General features: G+C 45.5%; 1 long non-coding RNA gene and 1 pseudogene across 1 annotated transcript; one reads left to right on the forward strand and one right to left on the reverse strand.

Moving 5' to 3' along the window:
• Positions 1–4,559: 4,559 nt before the first annotated feature.
• On the reverse strand, positions 4,560–7,392 carry LOC105488368 (uncharacterized). Its single transcript, XR_011625411.1, has 3 exons — positions 6,826–7,392; positions 6,544–6,631; positions 4,560–6,176 (listed from the first exon to the last, which is right to left on the reverse strand). It is a non-coding gene; the product is annotated as an uncharacterized lncRNA (long non-coding RNA).
• Positions 7,393–12,434: 5,042 nt separating this feature from the next.
• The window catches only part of LOC105488378 (chondroitin sulfate proteoglycan 4-like), a 44,565-nt pseudogene continuing 30,669 nt past the window's right edge, over positions 12,435–26,330 (forward strand).

A 26,330-nucleotide genomic window follows, 5' to 3' on the forward strand; every position in this document is an offset into this window, starting at 1 on the left:
GCCTAAAGCTATAGCCATAATATTGAAGATGCGATGTTAGCACAGCACTGACATATAGATTGTTTTCTATAAGAAATAAATTAATGCTTGCATAGGATATTGAAGCCCTGGCTTTCCTCCAACTTTCTGGTCTCCATGTTCAGAGGCTGGATTAAAGATAAAGATTACAAAGAGGCCCCTAAGGGGGTTACCATTAAGAATAGGGTAGAGATCAGCGAAAGCTGGGCTAAGGGACTAAGGCTGAGATATCAGCTCACCTCAATGTGAGACCCGACTTCCTCCCCATTGCTCAATCCTCAAGCATCAGGTAATCCATATGGACTAGCAGGTACTTGGTAAAGAAGGAAACAAAGTGATCCCTTAACTCTTAAACATCCAAACAGCTTTGTCAGGCAGGTGGCAGAATTTCGTTTATCACAAATGCTGGGGTCCTTTTTTCACTAAGAATAAGAGAGTGTAGCCACCTCCAGTTTGATCCAGGCCAATATTCATGCTCAAAATATTGAAGGGTGGAGAATTTAAATTCAGTTTCTAGTCAGCTGCCATCTTGGATACCAGGGACTCTGAAGCCCCAGCCCAGGAGGCCACTCTAAGCAGATGAGAACAAAGAGTCTCAACCACAAGGGAAGGCCGGGGTTGAGTGGGAAGATCACAACCCGGTAACCTGGTCTGTGCTTCAGGGCAGGACTCCAGACCCATAAATAGAGAGGGCCTTAGAAACCAGAGGCTGGGTGGAAGGAAAGCTGTGCCGACAGAGTGCACTCAGAATCAGTAGCCAGGGGACCGGAGGTGATGCCGCTGCGGACTCCTCGATGGTAGGTGCTCCCGATACAAGAAGACTGACTCCTCAGGAACTCCCTCTCCTGTGGGAACAAGTTCCTCTTGGGAATGGTGGCTGCCATGGGTTCCAGGTCAGAGGGAGATTGTCTGTGGCTGACCAGCCTGATTAGGGCTTTGTTCCTGAGCTGGGCTTGGCAAAGTTCTTCTGCAAAGAGTGGTAAATATTTTTATATATATGTTTATGTAGAGACAGAGTTTTGCTCTCTTGCCCAGGCTGGAGTGCAGTGGTGTGATCTTAGCTCACTGCAGCCTTTGCCTCCCAGGTTCAAATGATTCTCCTGCCTCAGCCTCCCTAGTAGCTGGGATTACAGGTGCACAACACCATGCCCTACTAATTTTTTGTATTTTTAGTAGAAACGGGGTTTCACCATGTTGGCCAGGCTGGTCTCTAACTCCTGGCCTCAAGTAATCTGCCTGCCTCAGCCTTCCAAAGTGCTGAGATTACAGGCGTGAGCCACCATGCCTGGCCAAGAGTAGTAAATATTTTAATCTTTGCATGTCATAGGCTCTATCTTGCTATCATTCAACTCTGCCCTTGTAGCACGGAAGCAGCCACAGACAATATGTAAAAAACGGGCATGGCTGCATTTCCCACGCCGCCAAAACAAAAGCTTTATTTACAAAAACAGGCAGTGGGCCAGATTTGTCTTGCAGAATGTAGTTGGCTGACACCTGTTCTGGAGAAAAATACTCTTTTCTCCACAAGGCCATCCCTCCTATCCATCAGGCCTCTTGTTTACGGCCCAATGTGGGTGCTCCTCGATACTTCCATTTTCCTCCTTTCTCCTTTGCTTTTCTTTCTCTGCTTCTTTTTTGTTTCTCTCTTCTATATCTTCAATCTCTTTCTGTTTTTCTTGTAAAGCACTTGCCCACCACATTGTAATGTAATCATCTGCACTACAGATCTGTCCTCTACTGGACTTCCTTAAGGCTCTGTTTCTGAGAGTTTGTAGTTTTTCCACAATGCCTTATAGGCAGTAGGTGCTCAGTCAATGTTAGCTTATAAGCCTGCTCAACTGGGATAGTTTACTCCTTTTCCTGAATGCCTGGTCTTCCCCTCATAACCTCCACAGCAGCTGTGTTTCAGGAGTAGCTCCTCCTCTCTGTTTGGAGCTCTCAGTATTGGAGGAACAGCCACTTGGATGGGATTCTCTGAGTCTAAGAACCCTCAGCAGCTGGTCCCTGCCTGAAGAGAGAGCTGCTGTTCCAGTTCACAGCACACTTGGTTGTGACAGGAGAACAAAGGAGCCCTGGCAGGAGCATGAGTCAGACCAAGAGGGTGCAAGAGCCTTTCGATGAAGGTCCCAGAAGGCAGAAAGCCTTTCACAGGGCTGGGATCAGAGGTGTCCACCCAAGAGGACGTCTGGCAGGTGGCAGCTTCCTTTCTATACTCTTGCCCCAGTCATCCTCTCTTTGGCCCTCATCTGTTCCAAGAGAAGGACTCCTTCCTCCTGTTTTGCAAAATGACTGATTTTCATTTATGCCAATCTAGTTGACATACCCGGGTCAATGCAGGGCTAAGGTGAGTTGTCTGACTTCACAAGCCCCTAGGGGGCAGCAGCTCCTCTGATGGTTATGAAGAGCCATTCAGATGTTAGGCCTCCCAATGTGGTCTTTTTCTGGGAAAAAACTTATCTGCTGAGTGTATATCTTAGAGGCCTGCTGTAATTTGGCTCCAGAAATGGTGTCATCTGGGGCTTGGCCTGAGTCCATGTTGCTCTTGGTCTCCTTCAGTGAGACATTTCCCCTCCCACTCCTCCTTGGCCTCTTGCTAGTTTCACAGATGCACCAACGCATCCATTTTTAATCTGACCAAATCAATTACAAATGTTACAGATTGTAATTACCCAAGGAACTCCCAAAAACTAATTATGTAACACGCAATCCCCAAAATAAATTACTTTCCTTTGGCTTGATGTTCCAGAAAGGTGTTTTCTGCAACCTCCAACTCCCTGGTTCAGGTGATTCTCCTGCCTCAGCCTCCCGAGTAGCTGGGATTACAGGCATGCGCCACCACACCGAGCTAATTTTTATATTTTTAGTAGAGACGGGGTTTCACCTTGTTGGCCAGGATGGTCTCCATCTCCTGACCTAGTAATCTGCCCTCCTCGGCCTCCCAAAGTGCTAGGATTACAGGCGTGAGCCACCTTGCCCAGCCGAGCATTTGTTTTTAAAACAGAAATGCATTTTTTTGAATGAGCATGCACCCAATTCTGGCATATAGAATAAAGTGTATAGAAGTGTAAAGAAACTCTTCCTTTTTCAAAATTCTTGACATTGGAAGAAGTTGAACCTCATGGAATGCTCTCGGTGTCTTTTATTGCAAACCACAGCGTCTTCCTGGTGATTCTCACGTTCTCGCCTCTCATGTCCACTTGGTAATCCGTCATTTTAGTTTGGAAATGATTCAGGAACCTACTCAACCATTCCTTGTAAACGCTGCTATTACAAAAACTCCTTGCCTGTAGCACCACAAAAGTTCTAACTTGGTTTCTTTTTCCATTTCGCCTTCATTCTGCACACTTTGCCGAGGCTACTGTATTAGTCCGTCTGGCACTGCTATGAAGAAATACCTTTATGTGGCCAGAGCAGGAGGAAGGCGGGGGGCATGCTACACACTTTTAAATAAACAGATCTCATGAGAACTCACTCACTATGCAGCACCAAAGGGGGATAGTGCCAAACCATGAGAAACTGCCCCCATGATTCCGTCACCTCCCACCAGCCCCCACCTGTAACACTGGGGATTATAACTGAACATGAGATTTGGTGGGAACACAGATGCAAACCATATCAGTTACCTTTCAATAAGAAGATCTAGTTGTATTAAATGGGAAACTATGAAATTGCCAATATCCAACCTCTCTTGACCTACAAAAATTTGCGGTCTAACACAGGTCACCATGACACTGCTACCTAGCACTTGAGTCTGTGTTGGCCTCTCATGACAATGGTTTTTTGAGAAGAAATTGCTGTACTTTGTTTCCTAATCGCTTCCTTAGAATTAAATAAGTGGGGTGGTATCCAGAATCTCATGTCCCATCGATGTCATTTGCTGGGTAACCAACAGCAAACATCAGATATTTACCTCTGACATGCAATGTTCAAATCAAATAGTAAAATGTCTCTATGTAAACATTTTATGCCTCTTTGTAATATCAATTGAATTCTATCCTTTCTGAAGTCACTACACCATTTCTCCCAGTAAAAAATTGTCTACAAAATCTTAGAGTTGGTTCTGACACTACTAATTTTGAGTTGAGTGACCCTAGACAAATCGCCCACCTTTTTAAGCTTCACTTTTCTCATATAAAAATAAGGTGTGTTAATAATAGTTAACTCATCGGGCTTTTCTGAAAATTAAAATAAAAGTGCATATAACATGGTAAATAGGGTGACTCACACCTACTAAGTGCTCCATGGAGTACATCGTACATTTTAAAATAACTCAAAGAGTGAGATTGGGTCGTTTGTAACACGAAGGATAAATGCCTAAGGGGATGGATACCCCATTCTCCATGATGTGTTATTTTACATTGCATGGTTGTATCAAAATATCTCATGTACCCCATAAAAATACGTACCTACTATGTTCCCATAAAAATTTTTTAAAAGAAAAAAAGTATTAAAATTTGTTTTTAATTAATTAATTACTTATTTATTTAGAGACAGGGTCTAGCTCTGTCCCTCAGGCTGGAGTGCTGTGGCCCAATCTTGGCTCACTGCAGCCTTTGCCTCCCAGGCTCAAGTGATCCTCCCACCTCAGTCTCCCAAGTAGCTGGGACTACAGCCGTGCTGCCATGCCTGGCTAATTTTTGTATTTTTTGTAGAGACAGGGTTTCACTATGTTGCCCATGGTGGTCTTGGCCTCCCAAAATGTTGGAATTACAGGTGTGGGTCACCATGCCTGTCCCTTTTTTTTTTTTTTTTTTTTTAATTGAGATGGAGTCTTTCTCTGTTGCCCAGGCTGGAGTGCAGTGGCATGATCTCGGCTCACTGCAAGCTCTGCCTCCGGGTTCACCCCACTCTTGTGCCTCAGCCTTCCAAGTGGCTGGGACTACAGGCACCCACCACCACGCCCGGCTAATTTTTTGTATTTTTAGTAGAGATAGGGTTTCACCATGTTAGCCAGGATGGTCTTGATCTCCTGACCTCGTGATCTGCCCACCTTGGCCTCCCAAAGTGCTGGGATTACAGGCATGAGCCACTGTGCCCGGCCCATGCCTAGCCTATTTTTATAGAGACAGAGTCTCGCCATGTTGCTCAGGCTGGTCTCAAACTCCTGGACTCAAGTGATCCTCCCACCTTGGCCTCCCAAACTGCTGTCATTACAGGTGTGAGCCACTGCACCTGGCCTAGTTTTATAGAGACGGGAGTCTTGCCATGTTGCCCAGGCTGGTCTTGAACTCCTGGCTTCAAGCAATCTTCCTGCTTTGGTCTCCCAAAGTGCTAGGATTACAGGCCTAAGTGACTGCCTCCCTTGCCTGGAACCCCATGCCTCTTTCCTCAGCCTCAAATCTCACATCCTCTTCTCACCATTTAAACTGTAGGCCACAGACTGGTGGAAAAGCAGAGGGAGCCGACCACCATCTGCTGAGTGTGCTACATGCCTAATGTTTCCACCTATTATCTCATTTAATCCTCAAACCCTCTGCAAGGAAAAAGCTCACTTCCTTTTTAAGTGAAAGAAACCAAGACTTAGAGATGCAAGGTAGTTCAATGGTGAGCAGTGGAGCCGAGGTTGGAATTCAGGTTGAATCTAAGGAGGCTCTTATAATACTGTCTCTTTCCTTATGACTGGGGAGCTCCACGCCTCTAGCTGGGATGATGACGTTCAGACCTGGGAGGAATCCAGGGCTACCCACCTCTAAAATTCGGAGGGCAAGAAGCAAGAAACAGTCACAGCACTGCCCTGGAGGCTGCTGGGGTCACCTGTCCCCCAGGCTGGAGCTGCCTCTGGCCTCGCACCTCCCTTCCCCAGAGACTGGTGCCCGCCTCCTAGCCCTTATTGGATGGGGCAGGGGTTGCTATCTGCTTCGGCTTGGCCAGCTGCTCCTAGAACTGGCGATTCTGGGAGAGCGCACGGCTGATGGTGGTGTGGTTGTTCTGCACAGAGGACCTGCGCGCCTCTCCCTGCTCCTCCCAGAGTTCTGCTTTCCGCTCCTGCGGCCTCTACTGCTCCCGGTTCAGGCGACTCAAGCCCTCATTGGCTTCCACCTGGGCTTGGAGCTGTCCTGCCAGACTCTCCAGCTCCTTTCACAGGTGCTTGACCTCAGCTTATAGCTGCTGCTCCACCTCTGAGGGTCCTGCTGGGGGCTCCAGGTGTAGGGGTTCAGCTGAGAAAGGAAGCAGACAATAAGGGCCTCTGGATTCTCAAAAAACCCTCCTCTTGGTGCACAGCTCCTCTCAGGCTCTGCAAACTTGGCCTCCCTGCTAATGATTCCTTGTACCCGATGGTAGCCTATCTTCCAAGCCCCTTTCAGATAGAGAGCACTGTGGGTGCTGACAATCGGCACTCCTCCCTCTTTGTTGATGGGGACACTGAGGCTCATGGAGATGACAAGACTTGCCATCTCCTGGCACAGACCTCTTTCCCTCTGCCTCAAAGCCCTTCCATGCACCCACCTCCCTGGGGCATTCTAAGCGACCCCCACAGCCCTCCAATGCCAGTCCTGCTTTGAGGTCACCCCAGCCCCAGCTCACCCATCTGGTTCTTCAGTTTGGTCAAGCTTGTCTCCAGCTCCTGTACCTGATGCAGGTCATGCTTCTTCTCCTCCTTCAATGTGCAAACCTGCCCAAAGCACAGGGGGAAAGGGCCCTGGAGAAGAGGGGCTGGTAGCTGGGCAGGCTACCATCTCCCTCTCTGCCCCCACCTCCACAAAGCCCAGACCCATGACCACTTCTGGCTGTGTTCCTCCCATTGCATAGATGCTCAGAACGATCAAGCGACCTCTCTTAGGCGGGGACTGAAGGGTCAGGTCTCACCTGCTCTGACATCTCCTGCATCCTCTGCCACACACGGCATGCTCTCCATGGAGATACTCAGCGCACTGGTCTCTCCATTTGTAGATACTACAGCCACTCTATCAACTGCGAGAACTGACACGGAAGTTAGGAAGGGCTGTCACTGGTCCTCACCTACTCCTGGCCACCTGGCGTCATCATCCTTCCACGTCCCTCCTTCTGCAAAGTCTCACGGGCCCCAGGTATGCTTCCAGCTGTGCCCGCTCTTCCATGGCCTGCTGTAACTGCTGGTTAGCATCCAGGGCTTCACAGCAGCTAGACAACTGGATGGTGAAGTGGGAGAGGTTTCGATCTGGGGAGCACAGGCCATTCCACATAGTGCCTTTAAATGGGCTAGGGCTAGGCTCAATGTACGACTCAGTCAATAAAGATCTCTGTCAAGTTGCTTTGCTTTAGAAACAAAAAATTAAATAATTTTAAAGAACTCTCAGGCCAGGCATGGTGGCTCATGTCTGTAATCCCAAAACTTTGGGAGGCTGAAGCGGGTGGATTCCTTGAGCTCAGGAGTTCCAGACCGGCCTGGGCAACATGGCGAAGCCTCATCTCTACAAATACAAATTAGCCAGGTGCAGTGGCATGCACCTGTAGTCCCAGTTATTTGAGAGGCTGAGGCTTCAGCCTGGGAGGTGGAAGTTGCAGTGAGCCAAGATAGCACTACCACACTCCAGCCTGGATCACAGAGCGAGACCTTATCTCAAAAAAAAAAAAAAAAAAAAAAAAAAAAAAAAAAAAAAAGAAAAAAGATGATCACAACTCTCTCTTATTACCACGGAATAGTGAAAGTGTTGACTTGAACCTCAGAAGGAAATACACAGACTCATGAGCTAGCCATATAAATGTAATCTATAAAATAATGGCTTTCATCCATGATGCTTTAAGAAAAAAAAATTTAAGCCCTAACCTTGAGATTCTGATTCCCCAGGCCTATGACAGGGTCTCAGTTTGTAGATTTTTAGCAGTCTCTAGAGGATTCTATGGCAGAAGCAGAACAAGGACTCAAATTTTCCAGCTCTTGGCTGGAGCCTCCCCATATCCAGCATGATCCCTAGACCATGGCCCCAGCTGGATGGGGCTCCCACTGCCCTGGAGCTACAGCCTCTTGCCTGCTGAAGCATGAGGTCGGCAATCTCCAGTTTGTTTTTCAGCTCCTCCAAGTCATGCTGCACCCCTGCCTTGTGGGTCAGCGCAACTGGAAGCTGCTCTGCCTAAGCTGAGTTCTCCTGCTTCAGTTCCTTATTACTGTTGCTATGGCCAGAGGCAGCAGAGAAAGGAATGAACGAAGAATAGAAAGGATTGTTTTGGTGATCAACCCTCTACCCTCGCCCCACAACCACAGAACTGTGGCACTGGAAGAGACCCCAGGAATCAAATGTCATGAGTTGCCCGAATCTACAGCATGAGTGAGGGGCATGGATGGCATTAGAGCTTAGCGGTGCACGCATGCAGACCTGTACGACCACCTCACCATGCTCACCTGCACCCCTCCCACCTCGCCCACGCCACCCATGCTAAGGGCCCCAGACCTCCCGTTCCACCTTCCCCCATCCTAGGTGTTCTTGTCCACCTGCAGCCTGAGGGCATCTCTGTCTCTGCTTAACTGGTTGTTGTCCTGCAAATACAGAAAGGTGAAGTCAGGATACAGCAGGCAGAGGAGCAGCTGGCTGAGCAGGAACAACAGCTACAGTGACTATTCCAAAGTAACACTTCGTCACTCTCAATCGTGCCTGACATGTTTTCAAGGCATTTCCAAGCCCATGGTCTCATTTGTTTCTAAAATAACTCAGTAAGGGTGGAAGGGACAGGAAAAGAGATCTAATTTATAGCTGGCTAGCAGAGAGGCCCAGAGAGATCAGAGAATATTGCTATCGTTCTTACCGTTATGACTACCCCTGTTTGAACCTTTATTGAGTGCTTCACCAGGCATCATGCTAACAACCCCATTTAATCCTCACAACCACCATAGGAGACAGTTACTATTATCACCTCTATTGTGTAGATGAAAAACATGGGGTATTAGAGGTTAAGTGCTTGCCCAAGGTCACTCAGACAGAGCTGGGATCTAAACATCCAGGTATATCTGATTGTCCATGCCCCTGTTTTCACTGTGAGGCAGGAAAATAGGGTCTGGAGGCAGGGAACATAAGGCCGGTTCACACTTCAGCTATAACAGGAAATATCCTCTCCATAGGGCGTACGCGTAAATGACTTTGTAACTTTACTTCATCCTCCCCAGTTACATAGGGCGTACCCGAAGTAACCAATGGAATCCTCTAAGGGATCATTAACCCCCCCCAAAATTTTGTAACGGGGCCTTTGAGCCCCTGTGCTCGGACGCGCTCCCACACTGTGGAGTGTGCTTTCATTTTCGATAAATCCCTTCATTCCTTCCTTGCTTTGTTTGTGCGTTTTGTCCAATTCTTTGTTCAAGATGCCAAGAACCTGGATGTCCTCTACCTTTAACAGCTGGGGGTGGAGGACATCCAGTGTTCACTTTTTGAAGAGTACATTTGCATGGTCCAAAACTCAGAAAATACAGAAGGGAAATATCTCCCAGTCACCCTGTTCCTCTCTCTTGAGTTTTTTACGAATCCTTGCAGACATATTTTATGTGTATTATCATAGTACACACATACACACACACACAGACACACACACACACGTGTTCCCACTCTCTACACAAATGGTAATATACTAAAGATACTCTTTTGTATCTTCATGGTACAAGTATCCTAACCCCAACCTAGGACTTGATCAATGCCACAGCCAGGTAAGGGCAGGGCAGGCATTTGGCCTCCAAGCTCCGTGTCCAGTGCTTGCTCCCCACAGTGTCCCCCAACCTACCCACAGCAGCAGACACAGCCCCAGGCTGCCTCTAATGACCACACACAAAAGCAGTGAGAAATGGCCCATGCTGCCTTCTGGGTGGGACATGCCTTCCTGCAGAAGGGACCTTTAGGCTCACTCCTCCATCTGGAAAGCTGGGCTGCCAGGGTATGGTTAGACGGTTGACTCACCCTATTCGCCTTCTTCTACTCCTGCTCCAACACTCCCACACGCCGTTGGAAATACTGCAGGCGGCCGGCCAGATCCTTGGCCTCTTCTGGAATGAGAGAGGTTGAGATGGGGCCCAAAGAACTTCCCCTAAAGGTCTGTCAATGTGTCAAGTTGAAGGATGACGGGGTGCCCAGATTCCCACCTTCAAACTGCCTGGCAGCATGCTGGGTGTAGTACAGTGCTGTCTGCAGCTGAGTTTTCTCACATGTAAGGATTTGTATTGCATGAACCTGAGCCTTTGGGAGAAAAACCAAGCCAGGCCTGATGGTTATTGCCTACAATCCCAGCACTTTGAGAGGCTGAGGCGGGTGGATCACCTGAGCTCAGGAGTTCAAGACCAGCTGGCCAACATCATGAAACCCTGTCTCTACTAAAAATACAAAAACTAGCTGGGCATGGTGGCAGACACCTGTAATCCCAGTCACTTGGGAGCCTGAGGCAGGGGAATCGCTTGAACCAGGGAGGAGGAGGTTGCAGTGAGCCAAATTGTGCCACTGCATTTCAGCCTGAGCAACAGAATAAGACTCAGTCTCTAAATAAATCATTAAATAATTACACAATGCTTTCCATTTAATAAGCACTCAAAGCCCTTTATCGGTTTAAAATAAATACAAGCCCCTTGTAAAGTAAGGCTAAATGCTAAGTGATGCGGGAGAGAAAAAGGACATAAGTAACTCCTACTCTCATGAGGTTAATGACTAAATCCTATTTTTCTAGAATCACCTGGCCTCTCTAAGCCCTGTGAATGAAACTGAATTTCTCACTCAATACCTGGCTATGACTTGCAATCATGAAAACCAAGAATTGTGTTATGTCACCGTGTATTGCTTGTAACCTGAATTCCACACTAGGCTGGGATCAAGGGTTGAATCTTTCATGATTTGCTCCATAACCTGTATGCTTCTTATCCCAGACCAAACTAAGCTTTTTTCTAGAGTTCTGCAATTTACAGTTAGTATATAAGAGTGGTTTTCAAACATGTAGTCTCTGGACCAGCAGCTCTAGCAGCACCTGGGAACTTCTTATAAATGCAAATTCTCAGGCCCCACCCAGGACCTGATGAATCAGAAACTCTGGACTAGGACTCAGCAATCTGTGCTGCAGTAGTCCCTCCAGGTGTTCAAGAACCTCTGGCATATAGCAGGTAGTAAAATGTATTTCCTTCTGTAGGTCCAAAGCCAGGGATACTATATGTTCTGTCTCAATATGAGAAAATGACATGCAATTAAAAGACGTATATCTCCTACTCCCACCCTCCATCCAATGTGTTTTATTTTTATGAGTTAAATAAGAAAATGAGTGGCAATCAGAGATTTAATCTAAAACGTATATTTACAGGTATCAGTTCTCATCCAGCCTGATCTCATCCAATATCATTTATATCCTCTTATGTGTAAATTTTAGAAAAGGATCTTCACAATGTAAGACTCAGGCATACTAGGAGTTCTGTAATAAAACACCAAGTAGATCAGAATGTCCAAAATTACTGGAGAAGAAAACTGGAATCATTGGTTATATTTTCAAATTGCATTCAACAGGAAATTTAAGTTTTGAATTTTTTTCACCTTCATCTTCCAGTAGAATTAAGCCAAAATACTCCAGCCTTCCAAAGCCTCTAGCCAGGCAAAATTTTACTATATTACTTCTTGCTTTTCAATGGCTATAAAGCAGACTCACATTTTGTATAGTTGCAAAGATGCAGACCTAAACAGTTCCATCTGTTCAAGATTAAAACAAAAGTCCTGTAAACCTCAGATGGTGAGTGTAATACTTCACCATTAGCCCCAAAGCCTCAAATATGAAAAGATACCAAGAACACCACTAGCAATCGAAAGTAAACTCTTGGCCGGGAGCACTAGTTCATGCCGTAATCCCAGCACTTTGGCAAGCCAAGGTGGGAGGATTACTTGAAGTCAGGAGTTCGAGACCAGTCTGGGCAGCATAGTGAGTTCACATCTCTACAAAAAGTTTTAAAAATTAGCTGGGTGTGTCAGCACACTTCCCGGGGCTGCTGTGCCATTGCTGGAATCTGCTCTATGGAGAGTACTGAGTACTTCTACCTGTAGCACTTTCCCTGGCTGGAATCCTGCAATTGTCACAGTGGCCCAAGATCCAAGAAGGCAGGGCAGAAGCATCGTGTCCCCTTCCCAGCGAGTGCAAGGGAGGCCGGGGGGTGATGCACAAGCCTGTGGGAGGGTGAGGGGCAGGAGGGGTGCATGGTGAGCCTCTGTTGACTGCTTGCTGCGTCAGCTGGAAGGTCAGGACCCAATGTCTATTACAGGTTAAATTACAGAAGTATTTCAGATTTCAGATTTTTTACAGATTTTGGAATTCGAAAATCTGAAATCCAAAATGCTCCAATGAGCATTTCCTTTGAACCTGGCCTTCGAACATCATATCGGCGCTCAAACAGTTTTGGATTTTGAAGCATTTCAGATTTTGGATTTTCGGATGAGGGATGCTGTATTATCTTCTGAATGAGGCCACTCATTTAGGAAAGCCCAGAGTTTGGGGACATGGAGCTGCAGGCCAGAGAGGTGATTTCTGAGGTGGCTTCCAGTGTGGAAGGGCCTCCAAAGTGGTTTAAGGCAAGCCACAAAATAGGAAACCTAATATTTAGCTAATGGAACACTGATAAAACCTGCTCAAGATGTCTGTCTACTAACACAAATGGAGCCAAGCCAATGCATTCTTATCATTTGAAAAAGGCACCAATCCCTCTGCAAAAGTACTGAATTGTATCATGAATCATCGGCGGTGGTTTTTTAGGGATGTGAAGAAGGTGTTTTCACAATAGATCGCTCAACACACTATCTTCCAAATCTCTAAACATTTCTCTCCCCAGCCCGGTCTTCTCCATAGTTGTCCAAATCCCCCCCTCTTTTCTCTTGTTGTCTCCAAAACTCAAAACCATGCTCTGACTTTCTGTATCCTGCCCTCCCCTTCTTGGACCACCTGGGAAGCCCCCTGATTCCCCAGGGTGTCCCCTTCTTCCCTCCTGGGATCCCTGATCTTTCCTCAAATGGAGCAGTTTGGCCTCTCTTAGTTTCTCCAACTCTGCATCTCAACCTTTCTTCCTTCACTACACAATAATGTCCAGGAGGCAAAGAGCCCACAAACCAGGGAACCTCCCTTTCCAGAAGGGAGGAGAGAGGTGACTACAAATATATGGTTATGATTTTCTTCCCTGGCATGACTGTTTCCATGGGCAGCGCTAAGCCCCAGTCCTGGCATACCTCAGAACCAGGCTCTCTTGAGCTGGAGCAAGTGGGGCCTAGGGAGTCTCTGGGTTGAAGATCTTGCGTAGTACTCTGCAACTGCCCTGCTGATTTGGCTCACTGCAACCTCTGCCTCACCGGCTCAAGTGATCCTTCTACCTCGGCCTCCCAAGTAGCTGGGATTTGGGCTACCATGCTTGGCTAATTTTTGTATCTTTTAGTACAGACGGGGTTTCCCCTGTAGCCCAGGCTGGTCTCGAACTCCTGGACTCGAGTGATTTATCCTCCTCAGCCTCCCAAAGTGCTGGGATTACAGGTGTGAGCTGCTGTGCCTGGCCTTGTGCCAGCTTTTAAATATCAACAAGGACAGATTAGAGAACAGTGGAAGAGGGTGAGCAGCATGATAAGGTGATACAGAAATAATTTCACATGAAGAACTGGGCATGCTTGACCTTTTTTTTTTTTTTTTTTTTAAAAAAAAAAGCCATTCTGGGCTGGGCACAGGGGCTCATGCCTGTAATCCCAGCACTTTGGGAGGCCGAAGCTGGTGAAACCCCATCTCTACTAAAAATACAAAAATTAGCTGGGCATGGTGGTGGGCGCACGTAATCCCAGCTACTCAGGAGGCTGAGGCAGGAGAATTGTTTGAACCCAGGAGGCGGAGGTTACAGTGAGCTGAGATCGCGCCACTGCACTCTAGCCTGGGTGACAGAGCGAGACTATGTCTCAACAACAACAGCAACAACAACGACGCCATTCTGTGAGGGTTAATTAAGAAAATAGGGTCAGGCGCAGTGGCTCACATGTGTAATCCTAGCACTTTGGGAGGCCGAGGCAGGTGGATCACCTGAAGTCAGGAGTTCGAGACCAGCCTAGTCAACATGGTGAAACCCCATTTCTACTAAAAATACAATACATTAGCCGGGCATGGTGGCGTGTGCTTGTAATTCCAGCTACTCGGGCAGCTGAGGCAGGAGAATCGCTTGAACCTGGGAGGTGGAGGTTGCAGTGAGCTGATATCGGACCATTGCACTCCAGCCTGGGCAACGAGTGAAACTCCGCTTCCAAAAAAAAAAAAAAAAAAGAAGAAGAGAATATATGTACGCACCAGAGCTCAACATTAGCTTAGGAGCATTTCTGAGATTTGGAGCTATTCAGCAATGGAAGTTCCTGGTACATACATCAGGTATTCACAATACCCTTTCTCAGGTGTTTGGTCACTGCTAGTGAGCCTGCCTGGATCAGTGTTTCCCAAATGACAGTTATTTGCATCTTTGCATTATTTTTGGGGGTGGGGTGGGGGCATATCCCATACTATATTTAAAAAAATTGACATTAAAAATACGTTTAAAATGTGTAAAGTGCACTAATCTTAAGTGCACTGGATGTATTTTTTTTTTCATGTATACACTTTTGTTATCCATCACCCAGGTCAAAATACAGAACCAGCAACCAGAGGTTCCCTCCTCTTCCTTCCCAGTCAATAATCGTCCCCTCCTACCTAACCACTGTCCTTACTTCAGTCACTGTCAACTAGTTTTGCACGTTCTTGAACTGCATATAAAGTGTCTCAATTTTTACTTACCATTTTTCTTGAAGTACACTTGTTTTTTGCCACTTTTTATTTGACCTAAGAAATACCATTAATGAAACAATGGTTTGACGTGATAGGCATTTCCCTCCTAATGCGCACTAAAACACTTAACTATTTGAAAAAAGAAGTATCTTTGTGTATCAACTAATATATTCTCCTCGGCCACCGTTGGTACACGGACCACATTTTGTTTCTCAAAGCAACCAGATGATTTCTGAGGTCGTTTGCAGCTCGAACACGGAATGACTTTGTGGTGATCGAGTAGCCAAAAGTTCACGGAATGCACTGTCACAATTGTGATTCCGCTATACCGCCGTGCATCCATCCAACACTTGTTTAATACCTAATACCTCAGACTGTCCTAGGCTGTGCACACAGAAGACTAAACCTCACTTCCTGAGTTGAAGTGGGGGAAATAGAGGAGTAAATCATTTCACGATGTGTGGTTAAGTGCTGCAGCTCAGGTAACCACTGGCACACAGAGAAAGGGCGGTTTCTGGAGACAGGGCGGAGAGGAGACGGTAAGAGAAGTCTCTGCCAGCCACTCTAATTTGATCACTTTGCCACAAAGCAGCAGTGGCGGTCAACCTCAGCCTCCCTTAGCAACCTGAGTGCCCCGCCCAGGTGCCTTACTATTGGTCTCGTGGGGCGGGATGGGCAGCTCTGCCGTGCAATCCTAGCTCGCAGCCCTTGCTCCGCGTGTACTCACGGGAGGACTCGCAGGCGTTACCGCCCTCCTGCGTGCCCCGCCCACCCTCGGGCGCTTGTAGCTGGTGCGCAGGCGGGGCTGTGTGCAGGGCCAGCGCGTAGCCCGAGCAGTAGCGGTGAAGCGCCTGGGCTGGGCGGAGACTGCCATGCCGGTTGCTCGCCTCGGTCGCCGACTCTTTAGCCACCGCCGCCTCTGCCGGGGGAGCGGCCGCCTATTGTTTTTCTGTGCGGCGAAGGTGAGGAGCTGTCTCGGCCGGCGGGGGAGCCCCGGGAGCTTCACTGTGAGAGCGCAACTTAGTTGGCGGAGTTGGGGCAAGTTTTGTAATTTGAGGAGGGGTGGGGGTGCGGAGCGCGGCCCGTCCCCTGCGGCTGCTAGGTGGGGCGGGCCCCGGAGCTGCGCGGGGCTTCCGGGGCAGGCGGGACGGACGGGTAGCCGGGCGGCGCGGGGACCTCAGCTTTGCGGACCCCTCCTCTCTGCGCATCACCCTTCTCCCGCATTGTCTGCTTGGGGCTCGGCGCGCCTCCCACTCCGCAGCCCAACTTGGGGCCGTCGCCGCTTTCCGGGTGGGGGGCGCGCCCGGCCGCGGATGGCCCCGAACCCTGCCCCGGGTCCTCTGGGTGGCGCTGCTGGGGCGGGCTCACTCCTCCCCTGGGGCCGGCGGCCTCCGTTTGGAGTCCGCGCCCGGAACAAGTGCTGCGGGAGCGGGGGAGCGGCTCCCCGGGGGCCGACGCAGACGGTAAATCTGTCCGACGGCGCCCGCCTGCTGGGGTCTCCGCTGCTTCTCCCGGACGCGGCCCGGCTGAAACCCCGCCGCTCCGAGTCGAATGACCCAGGAGACCTGTGCGGTCGGTCCAACTTGCAGCTATACTTTGAGACTAATCTTATTTTTTTTTTTTTGTAAAGGCAAACCGGTATGTGAAATTGAAAAAGGAAAAACCCTCAGACAAACTTACTTTCTCTCCTCTCTCTCTCTTTCTTTTTTAAACTCAAGAAAGGGGGTAGATAGGTTTGTTTTGGAAATGGTTCTTATAGCAGAGTGATACCGTCACATTTAATGCTCCTACTGTGAACTCAGGAATTCACGATGGAAGTTGGATTGAGCGGTATTTTGGTGTTCATTCTTTGCTGACACTCAGTAATGAAGGTATTTGGAGAGTTTATTGCTTCAGTAGAGTAAAAACCAGTGTGCCTTTTTTGTTTGTTTGTTTGTTACTACTTCCCCCCCCACCCCCCGCATTGTTTTAATTTTCGAAGAAGCAGTTGTTTCAGTTTTTCTAAACCATTGGATTGCCCAGATGAGGACAAACGGTGCAGTTCTTGAAAGGTGGTTATTGGCAAGTTTGTGAAGAAGCTAAGATCAGTTGAGATAAATCATTGTTACTGTTCTTGTATTCCGTCGTGGACTCGGGGATTTGCAGGCTGCATTAAGTACAAGTCTGGTCCAGTTTTGCGTGCACGTATTCCACTGAATTTGGTTCGTGTGGCTTATTATATGAACATGATTCTGTTTCAGTTCCCCAGATGGAACTAGCTTAAATGTCTGTCATTCATAGTGACAAATGAACAAAATAGCCAGAGTGTCATTTACTGTTAACTTCAGTTGTGTTCCTTTACCATCTGCTAAATGAAAAAGAAAAATTTGAGAAATAACTGTGTATGTCAGTTTGCTGTGAGTGATTTCTCATGCCAAGTGAGTCATGTGGAGAAGCGTTCCTGGGCTTTTCTGGTTTGGTGGGCCTTGTGTTATAAAACCGATTTTCTTCACCTGATGAAGCTAAAGACAAATTTTCTTCAGGCACAGGCGTTGCACTTTAAAACTACAGAGCCAGTTTTAGGATTCACAATACTCGCTCGATGGCTTCCCTTCCTGGTTGTGTGGTTGTGTGTGTGTCATTGTGGGGAAGGAGGTTGGTTGACAGGTTGGAAGGGATTGTCAGGGAGGGACACAATGTAAGCAAGTACTGCTGACAACATAACGTGACGAGTGCACCAGTTGCTTTCCTTCTCTGGGCGGTGATGGCATGTTACCCTGTAGGTACTATTGTTTTAGGATTTCTCACACTTCGTTTGCCTTGACTAAATGGTAACTACACACATACTGTACTATAAATGGACTCCTCCTCTAGTCCTTAACTCCTTGAGTGCTGTGATAGACCTTACTTAGCTTTGTACCCTCTTTGCCAGTAGTCTTAACAGTGCAGGCACGGTATGTGTTTGAATTGGGTAAATTATTTTTACTGCCTAGTGGTAGCTAGTGTGCACAGGAAAGAGCCACTAACTCTGGAGACTTGTCCAAAATGACAGTTCACTTGCAGATCTGTGATGAAATTTACTTTAAAAGGATTTCTAACTTAAAAAAAAAATCTGTCGGTTATTACTTATTTAAAGAAGTGGGGCTTAACTGGTGCTCAAAGGATTTCAACAAGAGATTCCGATTTAGAAATCCGTCCCCCCCTTTTGGTGAAACTATTATTTTTTTAGAGTCGGAATCTCACTGTTTCCCAGTTGTCTGCCGGGAACCCAACCCGTCCTCCCACCTCAGCCTCCCACAGTGTTGGAATTACAGGCCTGAGCCATCCCACCCAGCTGGTGAAATTATTAAAATTGTAGTGACAACTCTCCCTCCATTGTGAAATTGGAAAAAAATTAGACATTTTAGAAAAACGTACACTCTTTGGAGCTAGGTAGAGTTCAGATCCCCACATTTCCATTGACTAGTTGCACAGTCTCTCAGAGCTTCAGTTTCCTACTCCATAAAGGTTAGTAACATGCTTTGCAGAGTTTTTAGGGATGAATGAAACTGTGAGGTACTTAACTTCAGTATTTAACATGAAGTAGGTAGCTATTTCCTGGTAGCTGTAATGATAATAATTTTGATACGTTTTTACATGACTTAAGGTTTCTTAAAAGTCTGATGCTTCTGAGTATAGAGGCTTAGCTATTTCTTTCATAAAGAAGGGGCCCTGAGACTTGTGAGTCTTATAGGAATGCATTTCTTAGGTCATGTAAACTGAAGGATAATGGAAACAATAGCGAATTTATCTTCTCAGTCACCTGTGAGTCTTCCTTTGAGAGTGGGACTCGCAGAGTGCTTGGTGGGGTAGAGCTCTTTGTGACTATGGTATTTAGGAAATGGTGAGAGATGGATTGTTTTCGGTACATCAGTCCTAAGAGGCTATGAGGTACTTCCAACTTTCTTTATTTTACCTTAGTCTTGACAAATAACAAGCGTGGATTATGTCTGTATTTCTCAGACTTGTTTAAGGTAGAACTGGACTGGGTGTTAACAGTGTTGGTTCAGTACAGAGACATGAGCAAATCACTCACTTCCCCTTCAAGATAACACTTTAAACCTGCCACCATTTACAGAAGAAAGCAGTGATTTAAAGTGGCTATACCAGCACAGTTTAGAATACTTACAGCACCCGATGGAGTAGTTACATTCTAGAAATATTTACCTGTAGTGGGAGTTGAACAGTGAGAACACATGGACACAGAGGGGAACATCACACACTGGGGCCTGTTGCGGGGTGTGGGGCTAGGGGCGGGATAGCATTAGGAGAAATACCTAGTGTAGATGACAAGTTGATGGGTGCAGCAAACCACTGTGGCACGTGTGTACCTATGCAACAAACCTGCACGTTCTGCACATGTACGCCAGAACTTAAAGTATAATAAAAAAAAAAAAAAATATTTACCTGTTAAGGACATTTTCTGTATATTTTATTCCATCTTTCCAATAGTTTTCTTATGAAGAGATTATAGTAAACCTTTAAACATTATGTTTGATCAAACTTATAGATTGAGGTTAAACCTTTAAAAATTATATTTGGTGACACTTATACAGAGTTAGGGTAAAAACATTCCTGACAAAGCTAGGCAAAGAGACTTGGAATTTGTTTTTTTTTTTTTTTTGAGAAGGAATCTCACTCTGTCACCCAGGCTGGAGTGCAGTGGTGTGATCTTGGTTCACTGCAACCTCTGCCTCCCGGGTTCAAGCGAATCTTCTGCCTCTGCCGAGTAGCTGGGACTATAGGCACACACCACCATGTCTTGCTAACTTTTGTATTTTTAGTAGAGCTGGGGTTTCACCATATTGGCCAGGATGGTCTCGAACTCCTGACCTCGTGATCCCCCCGCCTTGGCCTCCGAAAGTGCTGGGATTACAGGCATGAGCCACCGCGCCTGTCTGAAACTTGGACTTTTGATGTTCCCTTCTTTTAAAGTTAACATCTAGCACTTGAATAGACTTGGTTATTACTGATGGGGACAGACATCCATTTGGAAGTAGCTTTCCTCTCTCTCTGTCTTTCCCAGGTTAGGCTGTCTTACTGCTGTAAATGGGGAGAGAAGAGAAAGCTGTGGGTGGAAGAAAGTTTGTTTCATAGCCTGGCGTGGTGGCTGATGCCTGTAATCCCAGCACTTTGGGAGGCCGAGGTGGGTGGGTCACTTGAGTTCAGGAGTTCAAGACCAGCCTGGCCAACATGGCGAAACCCCGTCTCTACTAAAAATAGAAAAATTAGCTGGGCATGGTGGCGGTCACCTGTAATCTCAGCTGCTTGGGAGGCTGAGGCAGGAGAATTACTTGAACCCGGTCAGTGGAGGTTGCAGTGAGCTGAGATGGCACCACTTTTCTTCAGCCTGGTGGACAGCGCAAGACCTCGTCTCAAAAAAGAAGAAAGAAAGATAGGGTCCCACTCAGTTGCCCAGGCTGAAACGCAGTGGCAGGATCACTGCTCACTGCAGCCTTGACCCAAGTGATTATCCCACCTCAGCCTCCCAAGTAACTGGGCTCACATGCATGCACCACCATGCCTGGCTAATTTTTTTGTTTTTGTAGAGAGAGGATCTCTCTATGTTGCCCAGGCTGCTCTTAAACTCCTTGGATGAAGTGATCCTCTCACCGTGAACTCCCAAAGTGTAGGGCTTACAGGTGTGAGCCACCATGCTCAGCCTGCTGGGGTTTTTGATTGGCATTGCATTGAAGCTGGAAATCAGGAGGCAATTGACGTTTTAATAACGAGCCATGAGCATGGTATATCTATTTATTTAGACCTTTTTAGATTTTTCATCAGTATTTTGTAGTTTTTAGCAATTGGATCTTGCATGTATTTTGTAATCTTATATATTTATTTCATGGGTTGTGATGCTGTTGTGAATGATACTTTTCAATTTCCAGTTGGTCGTTGCTAGGCTATAGGAAGATGATTTTATGTTACATGCTGACCTTGGATTCTACAACCTTGCTAAACTCATTTTTAGTGCTAGAAGCTTTTTTGTAAATTTTTGGAATTTTGTGCATGGACAGTAATGTCACTGCCAAATTTAAGGGCAGTTTAATTTCTTCATTTTCACTATGTATACTTTTATTTTCTTTCTTTTTTTTTTTTTTCTGAGACGCAGTTTCTCTCTTGTTGCCCAGGCTGGAGTGCAATGGCGTGATCTCATCTCACTGCAACCTCTGCCTCCTGGGTTCAAGTGATTCTCGTGCTTCAGCCTCCCCATTAGCTGGGATTACAGGCGCCTGCTACCACGCCTGGCTAATTTTTGTATTTTTAGTAGAAACAGGGTTTCACCATGTTGGCCAGGATGGTCTCAAACTCCTGACCTCAGGTGATCTGCCCGCCTCAGCCTCCCAAAATGCTGGGATTACAGGCGTGAGCCACTGCTTCTGGCCCAAGAGGACACACTGTTTCTTGGCTTATTAAGAGGTATTTGGTTAGTGTTAGAGCAGGGGTTGGTACATTATAGCTTGCTGACTGGATTTAACATGCTGCCTCTTTTTATAAATAAATCTTTATTGGAACACAGCCACACCCATTCATTTACATATTGTTTAACAGAGACCATATGACCTGCAGAGCCTAAAATATTTACCCATTTGCGCTTCACAGGCACTTTGCTGACCACTGCTGTGGACACCAATTTTAGGTATATAAACTGTTTTGTAGCTTCCAAGGTTTTGCAGTCATTTGCTCAGACATATGGGTTGGTGGAAGTGCTTTCTGTTCCTTCTCCCAACCAATCACACAACCATGTAACTTCATGCCTGAGTTTCTGTGTGGTCCCCTATAGAGATTGAGTTTTTACATAGTTCTTTGCAGGCAGCGTACATTTCAAAAATCTCCAAACTTTTGCTATTGCTAATCTTTGTGAACTTTGCATACCCAGCGCTGGTACATTCTGATGGTGTCCACACTGCACTCTATGAAGAAAAGACTGATGATTGTTTATATTAAAATGCAGGAAGAGAATTGTAGCAGCAACTTTTGCTTCTCTAATCAACACTGCAAAAGACTTACTATGTGTGGGCAGTGGGGGAGAATGTTAATTTATAAATTGAGATAGTTGTATTAAAATCGAGTGACTCTTATTTTGACATAAAGTGAATGTGTCTCTTTTATACAGCAGAAAACTATTAAATGTGTTTTTTTCTCAACATTATAAAATAAAGTGGAAAATGTGGGAAGAATACAAGTCCTTAACTAGTGTGCTTCTGCTTATTTCACACCCTTCATATTTCTAATTCCTTACAACTATAGCTGGCTTTACTCCTGAGTGGTGAAATTGATGAACATACTTAAAACCACATCATTTAAGACTTTGAATTTTGATATTTCCTCCTCTTCACAGTCTTTCAAATACTAGGCAACCTGTAGGGTTCCACTGTCTCTGTCATGTGTTGTCCCTGTGTTACACGAAAGCAGCCCCAGTGAACTTGTGAATTTGCTCAGTCATTTCACTGGCTACTGGGTGAGGAAGAAGTAGGATTTTCTCTCTTAAAATTCCTTGGTAAAATCGTTGGATGGGCATGGTGTGTTTCTTTAATTTTCCTTTTGGTCAAAAATCTGACAAAGCAAAGACTTTCAGTGGGTCTTGGTCTTTCAATAGATTTAGTTTTTAAGTGTGTTTACTCTGACTGAAAACTGCCTTCCTGTAATATGCTCCTTCCTTTAGAAAACGGTTCTTAAGTAGAGTTTCTTTAAATGTATAAAATAAGTTAATGCATTATATGCAGTGAGGTTTTGCATCAGAACCCTGAGTTCTCAATGTTGTGGCAGGTTTAAGTGTCTAGAACACCTTTTACCTGTTTTTTCTGTTACTTGCTTTTGTATTTTTGGGGTAAATGATATCTTTCTCAGGGAGGCCTTCCCTCAGCACCATGTTTAGAATGGCATCTCCCTCATTTGCTATTCCTTCTTCTGTTTTATTTTTCTCTATAGAATTTGTTACTATGTGAAAACTATTTATTTTAATGTTTTATTTACCTGTGTTACCCCTAGAATAATATCTATGAAGGTAGTGATTTTTGTCTATTCCTTCTGTACCTACAGAATTTTGAGGAGCATGGTGTCTGGCACATTGTGGGTGCACAATGGCAGCTGAATTAACAACATCAGGGAGAGTTTGTAGGATGGGGCTGGAGGTGTAGGGCAAGTCAGTTTTTAGATTCGAGGTCATTAGCAAGAGAGCCTCTTATGATGGGGGCGGGAAACATGTTTTAACGTTAGACTGGGTTTGAATCTCATCTCTCCAACTTACCCTTTGACCTTGGTGTTAAATAATTTAACCTTTGAAAGATCAGTTTTTTCAGTGGCGAAGTAGCGGAAATAGTATCTTTTTAATGGGGATTAAATGTAATATAAAATATAATGCTCTGTGAATGTTAGTTTTGTCTTTCTCCTTGTGTGCCAGCATTGTGGAAGTCTAAAAGCAACCTGCATTTACCAGTCTGTTTCTGGAGCCTTCTGGGGTCATTACTTTGATTCCTTTTGACAGATACATTCTTTTCAGCAGCTTGTGTTGCCAGCATAACAATGTCCTGTCCCTTTGACCAGTGTGGGGGACAGACACTTTGTCATCCCTTTTTTAATCCGTGTGTCAGAACAACTCTTATGAGTTCTGGCTTTGAAATATATTTAGAGGAGTTTATAATTTCAAACAGTTCAGATGACATCAGCCCTTTCTTATAGTCCTCTGAGTTTGCTCAGCTTCCTCATTCCAATGTGGTGGGAACCATTCAGTTAAATTGATGTTTGTTGTCTTTATGCATAGTCATCCTAAGTTTCTTGCAAATCACGAAAGATCAGAGGGCTGCTAGGTCACTAGTTTGTCTTTGTAGATTTCTCTAATCCAAGCTTGTCCAACTGCGTCCTGCAGGCTGCATGCAGCCTGTGAAGGCTTTGAATGTGGCCCAACACAAATTCACAAACTTTCTTAAAACATTGGCCGGGCATGGTGGCTCACGCCTGTAATCCTAGCACTTTAGGAGGCCGAGGCGGGTGGATCACCTGAGGCAGGAGTTCGAGACCAGCCTGGCCAGCATCTCTACTAAAAATACAAAAATTAGCTGGGCGTGGTGGCATGCGCCTATAATCCCAGCTACTTGGGAGGCTGAGGCAGGAGAATCGCTTGAACCCAGGAGGCAGAGGTTGCAGTGAGCCAGGATCATGCCACTGCACTCCAGCCTGGGTGACAGAGTGAGACTCCATTTCCAAACAAACAAACAAAAAATTGTGAGATTTTCTTTTTTTGCAATTTTTTTTTTTAAAGCTTAGCGGCTATTATTAGTGTTAGTGTATTTTATGTGTGGTGCAAGACAGTTCTTCCAGTGTGGCCCAGGGAAGCCAGAAGATTGGATACCGCTCCTTTAATTTTTATGGATTAACAAGGTGTTAATTCCTGTATCAGTTTCACTGATATTTCTTCTGCTTGATGCAGGAACACTTGACAAGTTAGTTAAGGTAGATTGGTCCATACATTTATGGGTTCTTTCATTCCCATGTCCCAGGCAAGTCTGAGCAGGACCTGGAAAGCTGATTAAAAGGCCAGTGAGCACAGTGAGCTTAATTGTAAATTAAATGGATATTTAATACATTGATAAGGTCCTCAAACCTTTCAATCTTTCATTTTCATCCATGCTTGCTATTTGAATCTGATGGGCTTGAAATTGACTGTTCTTCTTGTAAAAATGTTGGTTGGTTATTGCTGCCTTTCGCAAGCTTGGTTTTCAGTGTGGATTTCTGCAGATAATTTTTACACCTAAAGTTACAAAGTCATTAAGTGAAGGCAGTCAGGAAGGAAAGAGTACCCTGAGCCACGAGGTCTGTTATAAAGCATGGGGTGGACCAGAGAATGAATGGGCATGAGCATGGAGGTGGTTCAGTCAGTGTGGGAAAGCCACCTGCTTGTCAGCTTTCTACTGCGTTGTCCAGCAGAACACATTGAAGCTTGGGACCTGCAACAGGTGTGGAGGTGATTGTATTTAGGAGGCTGATGTAGATTTTTTCCCTCTTAAGTGTGTGTTAACTGCTTTTTGGCAAAGTCTTGATCTGAGACATACACAGCTTGATCTGTGGCAGATCTGTGAGGATTTTAATATCGAGAGGGTTCTGTTATTTGAGTTAGGCATAGCTAGGCTACCAAGGCATTGCTTTTCAGTCCAAACATTTGGTCATTTCAATTTATTGTTAATGAGGCTTTTGTGATTTGTTAGAACACAGAGTTTGGGATTTTGTCTGTTTTTTGCATGTATGAATGACACTTTATACTGTCGCTTATATTGCTGGTTAGTTTGTGCCTTCATTTACCTATTGTGAGTAAGAAACTTCCTCAGATCAAATTATAGAAACAGAACCAAGTGACTATAGAAACAGTCACACTTGGTTCTGTTTCTCTGACTCTTAAGAGGATGGGATCACTTTATACTCTAATTCAGGGTGTTTGGTAAAGGACCTACCATTGTGAGCATTTATAGCCTAGATGAAGTCCTGGCCCAATCTCCAAGTTCAACTTTTAAGAACATGCTATTCTTAATGTTCAGGAAGTCAACCCTGGAAGCCTTCTCTAAATCTTAATGGGATTTTTATGAGAATTCATTTAGTGAAAATAACAACAATCAGGGAATCCAGCTATTAACTCTGAGGAGGGTCACGCCTTTTAGTGGTTAGAGAGGCAAGCTGTAGCCTCCCTTCTTAGAGAAGGGGAATTGAGGAAGAGAGTTCTGGTGGCCCTTGCAATCCTCGCCTCACTTTCCAGGCTCCCTAGTAAGACTGGAAGAAGTCCCTGAGTAAACAGCGTTTTGTGAGTTTGAGGGACTAGGTAAAAACGTAAGTGAACATACAGTGGTTTTCCTTTGATAACTTTTAAATATCCTGTTGGTTGTTGAAACTTCTGTGACAGTGAAACCTTTTGTCCTTATTTTTCAATTGGAAGATCTTTCTGCCCCACTTGAAAAGATTGAGTTTGGGATCAATCCCTGACCCCACTTCCTTCCTGAATCTCTTAGTGTATGGCATACAGCTGGGCATATGGTAAGCTCGGGGATGGGATTGTACTCATAGAGCTATGCTTGACACCTTGGACTTTAGGTGGCTCATGTATTTTTGATGACAACTTTTGATTTTATTCTCATTTATTCCATTCCTGTTTCAGTGTCTTGGGTCATGAAACTTAATCCACAACAAGCTCCCTTATATGTGAGCAAATCATGAGATTTCTTTTCGTTTTGTATTTATCTGTTCTGTTTACTTGTTATAATAAGCCACACTCTCACGTGATAGATTCTCAAGGAAAATTTTAACCATATATGCATGAATACATTGATGTAAGACACTTCAGAAATTGAGTTTGATTTAGTAAATACTAAATGGCTAATCTGTGCATGGAACTGAAAACAAATAATACCTGTAAGACTTGAGAGTTAATTTAGTCAGGGCGATAGTATGCACATATGAAGCAAATTGTCCTGCAAAACAGTACTGTAGTTTCTTATTTTTTACCTGCAGTGCATTCCTGTAAAAGTAGTGTGGAGATCCTCCTACTGCCACTGTGATTTACCTTTTGTTGCAACTAGATGGCACTATGTCATTGGCAAGAGTACTGTTTTCTT

This window comes from Macaca nemestrina, chromosome 7, assembly GCF_043159975.1.
Source record: "Macaca nemestrina isolate mMacNem1 chromosome 7, mMacNem.hap1, whole genome shotgun sequence".
Lineage (NCBI taxonomy): Eukaryota > Metazoa > Chordata > Mammalia > Primates > Cercopithecidae > Macaca > Macaca nemestrina.